This window comes from Octopus sinensis, linkage group LG9 (genome assembly GCF_006345805.1).
Source record: "Octopus sinensis linkage group LG9, ASM634580v1, whole genome shotgun sequence".
Lineage (NCBI taxonomy): Eukaryota > Metazoa > Mollusca > Cephalopoda > Octopoda > Octopodidae > Octopus > Octopus sinensis.
The window spans coordinates 65,763,702-65,776,114 of NC_043005.1; the positions used below are offsets into that span (position 1 = coordinate 65,763,702).

A 12,413-nucleotide genomic window follows, 5' to 3' on the forward strand; every position below is an offset into this window, starting at 1 on the left:
ATAGTTTCCACAGACCCGGTACTAATCTTGACCTCATGGGCTATTTGGCGAATAGTTATGCGTCGATCTTCCAAAATGGCAGCCTCAACTTGACGGACAGATGCCTCATCAATGGCAGAAGGGGTGCGACCAGATCTGGGAGCTGTTTCCACAGAGTTCCAACCATGTTTGAATTCACGATGCCAGCGTTTTACAAGGTCATATGATGGGGCATCATCACCATAAGTTACTTTCATTTCATCAAAAGTCTCCTGTGGTGTGCGTCATTTCAAATACAAAAACCGGATCACTGCTCGACACTCAACAGGCTCCATTTCCCACTTGACTCATTTCAAACACATGTAAATCACAAACCACAATTAGTTCGGAGCTGTAATTTGCCACTTAATCTATAGAGATATAAATAATTGCACATGCAAAATTTCAGCTAGATCAAACAACGGCAAGTGGGTCAGAGGCATTACTTATTGAACGTCCCTCGTATGTAAGCACATTCACACATAAACATATACATACACACTGTGGAAGCACTCCGTCGGTTACGACAACGAGGGTTCCGGTTGATCCGAATCAACGGAACAGCTTGCTTGTGAAATTAACGTGCAAGTGGCTGAGCACTCCACAGACACGTGAACCCTTAACGTAGTTCTCGGGGATATTCAGCGTGACACAGAGAGTGACAAGGCCGGCCCTTTGAAGTACAGGTACAACAGAAACAGGAATCAAGAGTGAGAGAAAGTTGTGGTGAAAGAGTACAGCAGGGATCACCCCCACCCCCTGCCGGAGCCTCGTGGAGCTTTTAGGTGCTTTCATTCAATAAACACTCACAACGCCCAGTCTGGGAATCGAAACCGCGATCCTATGAACACGAGTACGCTGCCCTAACCACTGGGCCATTGTGCCTCCACACATACACACAGGCATGCATACACACACACACACACTCACACACACACACATGCATGCATTCACACATACACACACACATAGAATAATCATCATCATCATCATTATTATTTGGAAGGCAGTGAGCTGGCAGAATCATTAGTGCACTGGATGAAATATTTAGCTGGCAGAAACGTTAGCACGCCGGGCGAAATGCTTAGCGGTATTTCGTCTGCCGTTACGTTCTGAGTTCAAATTCCGCCGAGGTCGACTTTGCCTTTCATCCTTTCGGGGTCAATAAATTAAGTACCAGTTACACACTGAGGTTGATATAATCGACTTAATCCGTTTGTTTGTCCTTGTTTGTCCCCTCTGTGTTTAGCCCCTTGTGGGTAGTAAAGAAATAGGTATTTCGTCTGCCGTTACGTTCTCAGTTCAAATTCCGCCGAGGTCGACTTTGCCTTTCATCCTTTCGGGGTCAATAAATTAAGTACCAGTTACACACTGAGGTTGATATAATCGACTTAATCCGTTTGTTTGTCCTTGTTTGTCCCCTCTGTGTTTAGCCCCTTGTGGGTAGTAAAGAAATAGGTATTTTGCCCATTGTTATGTACTGAGTTCAAATTCCACCAAGGTTAACTTTACCTTTCATCCTTTCAGGGTCGATATAAAATAAGTACCATTTGAACCCTGGGGTTAATGCAATTGACTCATCTCCTCCTCCCCAAAAAATTGCTGCCTTTGTGGCAAAATTTAAAACCATCATTATTATTATTACTTAACATCCACTTTTCTATGCTTGCATGGGTCAAAATTTTTCAATGCAAACTATATCATTTGTAGATGCATTGGTGGTAAACACATGTGGCATCTTACTTTTATTGATTATGTAGGATGAGGCTGGTTTGCAAGCTATGGAAACTGATGAGGTACATGAACTTGGAAGAATGATGGTGCAAAGCATATTTTGTAATAAGCAAGTTGTTGATGTTATAACTATGACCAAGGAGTGGCCGTGTGGTAAGTAGTTTGCTTACCAACCACATGGTTCCGGGTTCAGTCCCACTGCGTAGCACCTTGGGTAAGTGTCTTCTACCATAGCCTCGGGCCGACCAAAGCCTTGTGAGTGGATTTGGTAGACGGAAACTGAAAGAAGCCTGTCGTATATATATATATATATATATATATATATATATATATGTATGTGTGTGTGTCTATGTTTGTATATATATATATATATATGTATGTGTGTGTGTCTATGTTTGTGTGTCTGTGTTTGTCTCCCCCAACATCGCTTGACAACAATAAGAGACCAATAAAATAAGTACTAGGCTTACAAAGAATAAGTCCTGGGGTCGATTTGCTCGACTAAAGGCAGTGCTCCGGCATGGCCGTAGTCAAATGACTGAAACAAGTAAAAGAGTAAGGGAAATAAAACCACCACCACCACCTCCGCCGCCATCGCTTTTGTTACCAAGTGAGGTAATAGCTCTCTAAGCATTCACCAGCCTATTCTTATTCCAGTGACTATACTTTCAGAACATTTCTTCCACTGCTTATCATGTCTGGCGGTTTGTTAATTCCATAATTACTTCTATCAAAGGCATTTCCTTTAACCTTGTAGTAATTGAGAATAATGCTACTATGTGAATCGATAGGTATGTTCCCTTTCTGTACAATTTGATTAATTATACAGGTGACTAAGCCATATCCTATTCCACAACGTATTTTAAGCATCTCGTTTAAATTCCTGGTGGGCCAGGGGCTTTCCCTGCTTTCATATCCTTAATTATTTTACATCTATCATACAACTGTCAACTACAATAGCTGGTCCCTATGTTGGGTCAACATTGAGAAGACTCTCTTTCTCTCATGTATTCTCCATATTTAGTAGCCTTTCTTGGTAACACTATGTGTGTGTGTGTCTATGTTTGTGTGTCTGTGTTTGTCTCCCCCAACATCGCTTGACAACAATAAGAGACCAATAAAATAAGTACTAGGCTTACAAAGAATAAGTCCTGGGGTCGATTTGCTCGACTAAAGGCAGTGCTCCGGCATGGCCGTAGTCAAATGACTGAAACAAGTAAAAGAGTAAGGGAAATAAAACCACCACCACCACCTCCGCCGCCATCGCTTTTGTTACCAAGTGAGGTAATAGCTCTCTAAGCATTCACCAGCCTATTCTTATTCCAGTGACTAAACTTTCAGAACATTTCTTCCACTGCTTATCATGTCTGGCGGTTTGTTAATTCCATAATTACTTCTATCAAAGGCATTTCCTTTAACCTTGTAGTAATTGAGAATAATGCTACTATGTGAATCGATAGGTATGTTCCCTTTCTGTACAATTTGATTAATTATACAGGTGACTAAGCCATATCCTATTCCACAACGTATTTTAAGCATCTCGTTTAAATTCCTGGTGGGCCAGGGGCTTTCCCTGCTTTCATATCCTTAATTATTTTACATCTATCATACAACTGTCAACTACAATAGCTGGTCCCTATGTTGGGTCAACATTGAGAAGACTCTCTTTCTCTCATGTATTCTCCATATTTAGTAGCCTTTCTTGGTAACACTATGTGTGTGTGTGTGTGTGTGTGCACATGTGTATACACACATATTATACACACACACTATAAGATGTCTAATCTCTCTATATATATAAAGCTGAAGTTGTCTGTGTATGGCAGTTTTGGTAGCCTTCAACTAACACTATCTCCTCCGAGAACCTGCACACGCAAGTTGACCAAAATTGAGAGTTTGATAGAAGAAGGCTTGCTCTTCCTTCCGTAGAAGAAAAAAATTCAAATCGAACCATGTTAACGCCAAAAATTATTTACATCAAAAAGGTGCTTTTTTTCTATGAAAATCCCTATTTTTAACGATTATTCACTTAAAGAGAATAACAAGCTACATAATGCAAAATTTTTATTTTTCAAAAATTCCAATTCTAAAGGATCGAAACAAACCCAAGCAACGCCAGACGATACCGCTAGTTCAAAATAAATACATTTCATATTTAATCTAGATCTGTGTGCTACCAGTTCCATGATTCAACCTTTTAACAGAATGTCATAAAGCTGAATATTTATCATCAGATTGGTCTGAAACCGTGAATTTATTTTTAAAAATCAAGCATATCACCAAGAAACTATTCCCTCCTTCACTAGAAACAATTCATATATGTAGATAGAACACTTTTTGTGCTAATAAAAGAAATGAACTATAAAATATATGCATACCTTGCTGAAGGGACAGAACTCTACGGTTGTAGAGTTATCTCCTTTGGCTTGTCTTAAAATATATATATTTCTTTATTGCCCACAAGGGGCTAAACATAGAGGAGACAAACAAGGACAAAGGGATTAAGTCGATTACATCGACCCCAGTGCAAAACTGGTACTTTATTTATCGACCCCGAAAGGATGAAAGGCAAAGTTGACCTCGGCGGAATTTGAACTCAGAACGTAACGACAGACGAAATAGCGCTAAGCATTTCGCCCGGCGCGCTAACGTGTCTGCCAGCTCGCCGCCAGATGTATGTGTTCCCCAGCTGGACGGGACGCCAGTCCATCGTAGTGTTACTCATTTTTGCCAGCTGAGTGGACTGGAGCAACGTGAAATGAAGTGTTTTGCTCAAGAACACAACGCGTAGCCCGGTCTAAGAATCGAAACCACAATCTTACGAGCATGATGCTGACACCCTAACCACTAAGCCACGCGCCTCCACTATTGTCTTAAAATGTATACATCCATTTGCACATACACATATGCCCACATATTCAAATATATATATATATATATATACTGGTTTCAAATTTTGGCAACAAAGCCAGCAGTCTCAGGGGTGGGGTAAGTCGATTATATCAACCCTCAGTATTCAACTGGTATTTATTTTATCGACCTCTAAAGGACGAAAGGCAAAGTCAACCCCAGCAGCATTTGAACTCAAAACGTAAAGATAGAGCTGCGCCAAGTTCTAGTCTGAATTGGCTTGGTTTCTATGGCTGGATGCCCTTCCTAATGCCAACCACTTTACAGAGTGTGCTGGGTGCTTTTAATGTGGAACTGCATGAGTGCTTCTACATGGCACCAGCACAAGTGCCTTTTAAGTGACACTGGCACAGGGCTCTTGCAATGACCTTAACACTTCTGCTGTGGAGGATGGGTCTTCTTGTGCACAATAAGGGGCCAGGTATCTCAGCCCTTTGTCATCCAGAGGTCAGCATTCAGTACGTCATCTCTAGTTTACATGGGTTTCCCTCTTCCTTGTGTTCCATCAACTTTGAGAGACTGATACTTCATTATGGAGCTGTCAGCATCCATCTGCATCACATGACCAAACCAGCGCAGCCAAAAAGCTTTCTTTAATAAATTTTAATTACATGTTTTAATGGTTTTCTTTCTTTCTTGTGTGTGTGTGTGTGTGTGTGTGTGTGTGTGTGTGTGTGTGTTACATCATTTTTCAAGCTAAGTTGTGTTTTGGGGCCAATTATCAACATAAGTTCAGGTACGTTTGGGATCTTTTCACTTTGACCGGCAGATTTTAAAAATCATTTCTTTGTAACTAAACACTTTTAAACTTCGTATGCTGGTAGAATGTTACATAAAACATCTTTTTCTCTTGGCTTTCTTGAGAAAATTTGCTGAAAAGCAAGAAATTTAACAACAAATTAGCTTACAAACTACAGAATTTTCTCAAGAAAGCCAAGAGAAAAAGACGTTTTGTGTAACACATTCTACCAGTGTACGAAATTTAAAAGTGTTTAGTTACAAAGAAATGATTTTTTAAATCTGCTGGTCAAAGTGAAAAGATCCCTTTTGTATTCTCTTTCTATGTTATTTTCATAACAGCAAAGGTGTTTTCTGTTCCTTTCAGATATTCTGCTCTGAACATTCATTTTAACCAGTTTTAACCCTATGCAGATTTAATCCTGCTTTGGTTATTGCATTGAGGTAATGAAATATTGGAATTCAACATTATTTTAAAGAAATGAGCTCTTAAATTCCACGGATATACTTTTCCGGTGCTTAAGTACCCATTCAAAGACGCACGCGCATGCGCATGCATGCATACACACACAGACATGTCCATTTTTATATTTTTTTTATTTAAACACTCACACTTCAATAGTTTTGACTAAATGTTTTAAAAAGTGTGATATCTTATTTTTCTTCGTATTATTTACGCATCCAGAATAGTATAGAATATAGGAATTGCAGAACTCCACTAAGCCACATCGAAATACAATTAAAAGAAAACACCAAATTTGTAGGGATTACAAAGAAATTTTGGAATTAAAGTGTCAAAAATCAAACTAAAGAAGAAATTATGATTAAATAAGTCCTTCATGCTAATAACGATACAAGGGAGGCAACTCATCTCATACATAAAAATCAAATATTTTACTGTCAGTCGAGCTGGTAGAACCGTTAGCACACGGAGCAAATTGCCTAGCGACGTTTCGTCCGTTTTTACGTTCTGGTTTCAAATGCCGCCGGGGTTGACTTTGTCTTTCGTCCTTGCGGGGGTCGACAAAATAAGTACTAGTTGAACACTAGAATTGATGTAATCGACTTATTCTCTCTCCTCTCTCCCAAAATCGCTGGTCTTTGTACTAAAATTTGAAACTGATATTTTCCAGAAACTGTCAGACAGATCCAAAATGAAATAAATAGGAAAATATCTATTAATTATATTGGGGTTACCCAATGGTGGCATGTTGTAGTGATGGGGGTGGTGGGTTGAAATAATTTGAAAATGATAAAAAATACGTTCCTGTCCCCCAAATTTGAAAATTAAATATACTCTTTACTCTTTTACTTGTTTCAGTCATTTGACTGCGGCCATGCTGGAGCACCACCTTTAGTCGAGCAAATCGACCCCAGGACTTATTCTTTATAAGCCTAGTACTTCTGAAAGTACTCTTTTGCCGAACCGCTAAGTTACGGGGACATAAACACACCAGCATCGGTTGTCAAGCAATGCTGGGGAGACAAACACAGGCACACAAACATATACACACATATATATATATATATATATATATACATATATACGACAGGCTTCTTTCAGTTTCCGTCTACCAAATCCACTCACAAGGCTTTGGTCGGCCTGAGGCTATAGCAGAAGACACTTGCCCAAGGTGCCACACAGTGGGACTGAACCCAGAACCATGTGGTTCATAAGCAAGCTACTTACCACACACTGGTCCAGGAATCGAAACCACAATCTTACGATCATGAATCCAACGCCCTAACCACTTAGCCATGTGCCTCCACAGTCTACACTCTCTACTAGTCCAGCAAACCACAAGCCAAAAGACATCTTTCCAATATCAGCTTCATAGTCAGAAATTCCATTACCTCCAAGCCAGTAAACCTTCCAACAAGTCACTCTGACTGCATCATCTCTAAGCACCTTCCCATCTAAAAGAAGCAACATGCCACTCCCTTCAGTGTGTCTACCCCCAACTCTCCTGAAGTCACCATGATAGAGGAGCACCAAAGAAGAGGTACAAGGACTTCCTAAAGAAATCCCCTGGGTGCCTATCACACTAATCCCCACCTGAGGTCTGCTCTTGTTGCTGACCATGAAGCCTGATGTCCCACTATCCGCTGAGCAATAGACTCCTCTGAAGACATCCACAGGACCATAGCTGCAGCTAAGAGGAAAAACAAGGTCGCTACAACAAACCCTGATCACCTACTTTCCCATGCAGCTTCTACAGTCATGCAGAATTGAACTTGTTGGGCATCAACAAGTGTGCAACAGACGTGATGCCAAGCCAAGAGATAAATGAAGTAATAATAATTTCTAACATAGGCGTGAGGCCTAATTGGCTGAGGATAAGGTAGTAGAAGCCTATATGAGAATAACAGTAACAGCTGTATCAACTGCATGTGAAGGCACTGTCTGGCAGTTTTCTCCTGCCAGTGGTACAGTAGAGAAGGAGGTGAATTTATGCTACAAGATAAGAGGTGAAAATATGAGAACAAAACTTGCTATAGAGGAGATATATGGCTTTTCATGTTATAGAAGAGAGGGTGGAATCGGAAAGAGAGGTAAAATAGTGATGATGGGGTGTCATCCTGAAGATACAAGATGAGTAAATGTGAGTGAGGACAAAAGAAGGTAATGTGGATGGGTAGAGACTGCAAGAGCAAATAGGAAAAGTAAGGGATGCTTAGAGATGGGAATAAGAAAGAGGGTGAAAATAATGAATAAAGAACAAGTAATAATAATGAAATTATTGTAAACAGTGCTCAGGTGCAACACAACTTGTCAAAAGTGCATATAAAGTATATGCAGTAATGTACAAATGTTTAGAAGTGAACAGTGTATGAGTCAGATACATGCTTGTGTGTGTATGGAGGGGAGAAAATCAGGTGTAGTGTTGGCGAATCTCAGGAAGCATGGAAGTTTTGAAGGATGCCGTGCTCCGACAACTAACAACTGATGCCAGCAGTTTGTACCATGCTTCAGCAACTCTTAGCGTAAAAAAAATGTTTCCAAAAGTCATGGGAGCTGTGCTGTTTTCTGACTTTATAAATATGTCCACGGGTGTTAGGTGGAGTTTGAAAAGGTGCTCAGAGTTATTGTTTGTAAGATGGTTAATAATTTTATGGGTGTCTGCCAAATCAGCTGCCAGACGTCGGAGTTTCAATGTATCCATGCCCTGGGAAGTAAGGCATTCAGAATATGGCAAATGATGGAAGATAATTATATATTGGAGGGAAGGTAGAGAAGAGTAGTTGATAGCTACAGAAATTGGGTAGGGATGAGGGGTACATGTTGTGAATGGTGGAGAAGATGGTTTGGTGATCAATTATACATATCAATTCAGGGTGTTAGGAATAGCAGAGAGCAAATGATGACGGACAGTACAGAAAGGGGCATTGAGCAACAGAATAGTAATAATGATAAAGTAGAGAGGGTAAATATGAAAGAGAGATGACATGTGGGTAAGCAGGTTGCATGAGTGTGAGGAGAGTGAGGCAGACAGAATGCATGGGGAGAGTGAGAGAAACTTGCTGGGGTAAAAGGAGAGATATTTTGATGGTACAGAAGGGTGATCAATGTAAAATGTGTGTGAAGAGAGACAGTATTAAGAATGAAGGATGGATACCAAGTGAATTCAAAGATAACTGATATATATAAATTGTGATCATTGCCAGAGTGGCTAACTGGCGTTCGTGCCAGTGGCACATAAAAAGCACCATTCGAGCGTGATTGTTACCAGTGTCGCCTTACTGGCACTTGTGCCGGTGTGCAGATGACACATAAAAAAAACACGATTTTTTCATGGCCGTTGCCAGTACAGCCTGACTGACCCTTGTACCGGAGGCACATAAAAGCACCCACTACATTCTTGGAGTGGTTGGCGTTAGGAAGAGCATCCAGCTGTAGAAACTCTGCCAGATCAAGATTGGAGCCTGGTGCAGCCTTCTGGTTTGCCAGTCCTCAGTCAAATCGCCAACCCATGCTAGCATGGAAAGCGGATGTTAAGCGATGATGATAATGTGCTTCTAGAATCTCAATTTCACCCAGAGGGGTGGATTTTCTTGAGATCTGCATATTGCCAGTCATCCAGATCCTTTGTCATCTCCTCCATGAGTTTCAAGATTCTGAGATCAGCCTTCGCTACTTTATCTCACATCTTGGGTCACTGACTTCCACAAGTTCTGTTCACATTATATGATTGACACTTCTTTATACAGCTTTCCTCATCTATACACATCACATGTGCAGAGTAATGCAATCTTCTTGCTTGCACAATACAATGGATTCCTCTTATGGTTTAACTTTTCTCACAATACATTTGTATTGTGTTGTCCAGAAAGTTCATGCTGATTTTTAAAGGAAAGAAAAAGGTCAATAAATACTTGCCATTACATTTTTAATCAACCAAATATGAACCATTTTGTTGCACAATGCATTTCAATCTTTCCTTTAACTTAAAAATACCCTCTTCCCAGAATTGAGGTGGTTTACGTCATCCAAGGAATTGAAATTTTTACCATTAAGACTATTCTGTAGAGACCTGAATAAGTGGAAATCCGAAGGAGCAATATCTGGTGAATATGGAGGGTGGGATAACACATCCCAGCCAAGCTGCAGCAATTTTTGTCTGGTTCCTAAAGCATCAAGTGCCGAAAATGAACTTTCTTATCTTCCATTTTAAAATGTTACAGAATTAACACAGGTTATAGGAACATAAACCTTCTTTCACGAAAAGATAGCTTAAACTGTTCTCTAAATGGAGGTGTAGTTAAACCCTATTTTATGGACTCAACCATGTTCTAAAATAAGACAAAAGGTAAGCTACTATAAATCGGCACAAACTTTCCGGACAACCCAATATTTTGTCATTTATGCACACTTATATTACACATCTAGTGAGGCATGTAAACTTCATTTCCTTTTAGTCTTCTCAAGTTCTCTGCATCCATGGCCCATGTATCACTATTATGCTGCATCACAGTTATAATGCAAACGTCATACAATCTGCCCTTCACTTTTAGAGAAAAGATTCAACCCATTCTTTCCATTTAAAAATGTTACAGAATTAACACAGGTTATAGGAACATAAACCTTCTTTCACGAAAAGATAGCTTAAACTGTTCTCTAAATGGAGGTGTAGTTAAACCCTATTTTATGGACTCAACCATGTTCTAAAATAAGACAAAAGGTAAGCTACTATAAATAGGAAAGCTATCAACTACTTGAGAATTTATTTCCAATGAGCTCATAGTATATATTGCTCTAGTAAAATCTGTCACATATCATGCTTACTTTATCTGTTTTTATATTAGCATTTTATCTGTCATGTGAGTAGATAAAATGCTAACACATTTGAAGAGATGGTTGAATCTAAAGCAGTGGTCCTCAACCTGGGTCCATATGACCCTTGCGGTGTGTCCATTTAAGATTTTGTTGTCAAAATTTATGCACAATAAACTGGTTATATTTCTACAGTACATAAAAAAATTTTAACATTTTTTAATATACAGTAATCCCTCACCTTATCGTGGTTCACCTATCACAGTTTATTATTTAAGCTTACGTCAATTCCTCTGTGGTGTTGTTTTGCATTTATAATAAAATAAATATATACAAATCATTAAAAAGATATACAATACAGTGGTGCTCCAGCATGACCACGGCTGCGTGGCTGAACTGAGTAAAAAAAAAAAAAAGAGTAAAGTACTGTTTCACAGATTTTCATCTATCACGGGAGGTTTTGGAATGTAGCAGCCACAATAGTTGAGGAATTACTGTAATTCTTAAGAGTTTTTAGACATTGAGAAAAAGATGCATGAAAGGAGTTCCTAAGCAAAACATGACTGAGAAACACAACTCTAAAGCATAAGTATATTGAATTCTAACATCGCCCTTTTCAAGTCTAGCCAGGCTCATGGGCTCGGTTTCCTGGTTTCTGTGGCGTGTGTTCCCCCCAGCTGGACGGGATGCCAGTCCATCGCAGCGTTACTCGAGAAACAAGGAGAGAGAGAGAGAGAAAGCTGTGGTGAAAGAGTACAACAGGAGTCACCACCACACCCTGCCAGAGCCTTGTGGAGCTTTTCAGATTTTTCACTCAATAAACACACAACACCCGGTCTGGGAATCGAAACCGCGATCCACTGGGCCATTGTGCCTCCACAACAACTTGGTATATCCAAGCAAAATATAATACAATACATAACACATACACACACACGCACACACACACACACACATATACATATTTGGTAGTTGGTAGCCTGATGGACTGGAGTTACACAACATATCATATAATCTTATGGATGTTGAGCATACTGCATACCTGACTATATTCTGCTTACTTCATAATAAAATCTCTTAACAAAACAATTGTAGCAAGACTTGATAACTCATTCAGGTGTTTTTATTGTGTGTGCATATGTGTATGTACATATACATTTGTATGTGTATATATGCATGTGTGAATGTGTGTGTATTCAGATATATGCATAAAAATGCATATATATACAGAGGGAAAGGGGTATTTGAGGACATTTAAATACAGATATATTACACTCTTCAAATATGTTAGCATTTTATCAACTCTCATGACAGATAAAATGCTAATATAAAAACTGATAAGTCATGCAGTCTGAAGGCAGTTTAATCAATTCCCACACAATTTCATACCTTCGTTGTCTAAGTGATGTCTGAAACGAATAAGGAGCTTTTAGCACAGGCACAGCAATGATTCTGGTCCGACGTAGAAGCAGTCATCAAAGCTGAAGGCAGATTCATAGAAGAATCTTAAAACAAGCTAATCGAGAACGTGTGCACAAATTCTTATCAAAATACATTCAGTTTTTGCTAGATTAAGGCTGTTTTATCAAATTACCAAATGTCTTCAAATACCTTCACATGCTGTATTTCCCTGCCAATAACCTGAGCGCAGAAGGATGTTTTATGCAAAAGCATAAACTAAATCTCAACTGCAGAAGAGACATGGTGTCCATGTCAGTGACACGTAAAAGCTCCAACCGAT

The 12,413-nt window shown here is 39.5% G+C and overlaps 1 protein-coding gene across 3 annotated transcripts in view; it reads right to left on the reverse strand.

The window, feature by feature from the left end:
• The window catches only part of LOC115215579 (extracellular signal-regulated kinase 2), a 77,162-nt gene that overhangs the window by 18,505 nt on the left and 46,244 nt on the right, over positions 1–12,413 (reverse strand). The window lies entirely within an intron of this gene.